Below are 2873 nucleotides of genomic sequence, written 5' to 3'. Positions count from 1 at the left end.
AGAGGCAATAGTCGCCGCTAAAGCTAAAGGTACTAATCCTCGCCACTAATACTTTTAAGGTCGTCAGTATTGATCCATTTGTCGCCGCTAAAAATTCTTATCGTCGCTAAAGGTGTACAACCATTTGCGACGACACGTCGTCACAATAGACCTACGTCGGTAAAGACTCTGACCATTAGTAGCGACAAAATCTCCGCTAAAAGTCCGTTTTTAACTTTTTTTTTTTTTTTTTTTGCATTTACAATAATTTCCGGTTTTCAACGATACACAAAGCCTGCCAATTTCCAGTTTTTCTTCGCCACTCACAACTAACTACATAAACATAATAATTATATAAACATCCTAAAACTACTTAAAAGTTATTCATTTAATTCACATATTAACATCATAACATTGCATAAAACGTGTAAAACTACATCATGTTATCATCACCGCCATTGTCTTCGTGTCCGTCGTCTTGATCTGTGGCTTCATTTCAACTCGAAGTGACTTCGTCTTGGTCTTGATCGAAGATGTGGTGGGTGGGCGGATTTATCTAGCATACACACATATATACACAAAAAAATCAAGAAATTAACAAAATATGTTACAAAATAAAGAAGAAATTCAACTTAAAACAAACATTACTAACCGATTTATAGGAGAATTTGGTGAAATTGATGAGAATGAACCAATTTGGGGGAGAATCCGTGAGAAAGGTGAAGGGTTTGGTGGGAAATGGGGAGAAAGGGTGAGTTTTGTAATGTAGGTTGTGAAACAAACAATGGTTTGGTTTCAGTTCCGTGTTCATCAAGTGAAGAATGTTGGAGCGCGATTGAACATGATAGTTTTATTATTGGTTTATATATATTTGGCAAGAATCTTCGCGTTGTGAACAAGTTCATGGGGGATAAAGATATGCCAAATGTTATATGGTATTACTATGGGAAGTTTTATAGAAGCGGTGAACACCAAAACTGGTCAATGTATCCAAAAAAAGAATCAAAAAGTCTCTTCCTGGAAAAAAAGATTTTCAGAGGGTGGAGGCTGCAAGAGCTTTTGTCTCAATTGCTTTCTAATGTGACCGATGAGTGTAAAGCTAGTTTGACTACAGTACTTTGTTTATTATTGACTTTTGTCTCAAAGCTCTCATCGTTCACATATAATGGCATGACTCAGTTTCGTTACCTGCCATATATCTTTTCACAAAAGAGTGTAAATTTTCAAACAATCCATCATAGATCTCTTAAGAAGCCACCAAAGTTTTTTGAATTGACGATCAACACCTTCCAGCAACTCCATAAGACTGATATGCAAAATAGAGGGCAATTATAAATCATGATTGATTTTACCAAAATATTATACAGAGATACCAAACCAGATTCAGTATAAATATTTTGACATCTTGTTGACTCAATCAATCCCTAACAATGACTTTTAATTTTAGATTCTATTATATACAAACTTAACTGTGTTTAAAGAAATTATCTTGGTCTAATTTCCATTATACAATGCGTGTGATATTCAAAATCAGGAGGAATATGATCGGTAAGATCCGCAATTCACATAAAAAAAACCCATCAAATCAAACATATATAGTAAATCGTAGATCCACAAAATCGGCTCAAAAATTTTATAGAAAACGTGCTAAATTTGCAACAGATTTAAGACGAATACAAAATTTAATCAATAAAAGTTACCTGAGATGAGATCGTCCTCCGAAATCCTATAAACAGTCAACGACGTTTCTTCAACATCCTGCAAGATGCGATCAATTCTCAGTCATGAAAAAATCAAAAGGCAAAAACAGATGACGGACGATACCACTCACACATGATTTTGCGATATCAGTGGGCTCGATTTCATCAAACACGGACGATACTGCGGTCATCTAGCTAATTGTCTGACGGCAGAATATAACCTAACAAAAGAATAACAACGATAGTAGGCTTTTATAATTGGGTCACCCAACAAAAATTTACAGTTTTTGCCCATTTTTTAATTTTCATTCTACCCCCTCCATTTATTTCTGTAAGTGTAATCTTTCATATCTTCAAGTTGTAATTTTACATCCAAATATTTTTTCTCATCTAGCTATTTTTTTGTAGGTGAACAAACATAGGTAGGCGAGAACTAACATACATGGGTGGTTGTTTCATAAAAGTCAACTTCGGCTAAGTCATTGTTCGTTCATAATAAATGTGTTCTTGACGTCCTTTGTCCCGGTCCTGTGCTCGGCGTTGGGTGCTTTGCACCCTCCTGACTACCACTGGGCGTGCCTTGTTATATGGGATTACATTCTAAGGGTCTGTTTAGTATGGTGTAATAGAATGGATGGATAATGGAATGTACGAGGTAAAGGAATAAACCATTATCATTCTCTGTCTTGTTTAGGTACCATGTGAATGAAAAGAATCATTACTTTGTGTTGTTTGGTTGTCAAGAAAAGACAAAGTAATAAAATCAATGGTGAGTAGCGGTGGTCGGTGGTGATAGGTGGCTGTGGTAGCGGTGGTCGGAGGTGATAGGTGGTACTGGTAGTGGTAGCGGTGGTTGCAGGTGGCGGCGGTGGTTGCAGGTGGCGGCAGTGGTGGATGGTGGCGGGGGCAGAGTTACTAATTGTGAAAATTTGGCTGAATCCCAAAAGGATTTCATTAGCTATAGGAAGTTGACAATCCTTCCCAACCCAATCCCTTTGTGGAACTACTCAAATCAATGTTTCTGTGATTCTGGAGAGCCGCCATCATTATGTCACTACACTACAAGAGAAGAGGCAATAGTCGCCGCTAAAGCTAAAGGTACTAATCCACGCCACTAATACTTTTAAGGTCGTCAGTATTGATCCATTTGTCGCCGCTAAAAATTCTTATCGTCACTAAAGGTGTACAACCACT

The 2873-nt window shown here is 37.2% G+C and overlaps 1 long non-coding RNA gene across 1 annotated transcript; it reads right to left on the bottom strand.

The window, feature by feature from the left end:
• Positions 1 to 505: 505 nt before the first annotated feature.
• LOC118485417 lies at positions 506 to 1913 on the bottom strand. The gene is made up of 4 exons (XR_004876012.1): positions 1811 to 1913; positions 1680 to 1737; positions 632 to 1285; positions 506 to 535 (listed from the first exon to the last, which is right to left on the bottom strand). It is a non-coding gene; the product is annotated as an uncharacterized LOC118485417 (long non-coding RNA).
• Between the last annotated feature and the right edge of the window lie 960 nt (positions 1914 to 2873).

The sequence above is a fragment of the Helianthus annuus genome, chromosome 13, assembly GCF_002127325.2.
Source record: "Helianthus annuus cultivar XRQ/B chromosome 13, HanXRQr2.0-SUNRISE, whole genome shotgun sequence".
Taxonomy (NCBI): Eukaryota; Viridiplantae; Streptophyta; class Magnoliopsida; order Asterales; family Asteraceae; genus Helianthus; species Helianthus annuus.
This window is presented reverse-complemented; position numbering and strand designations above follow the sequence as displayed.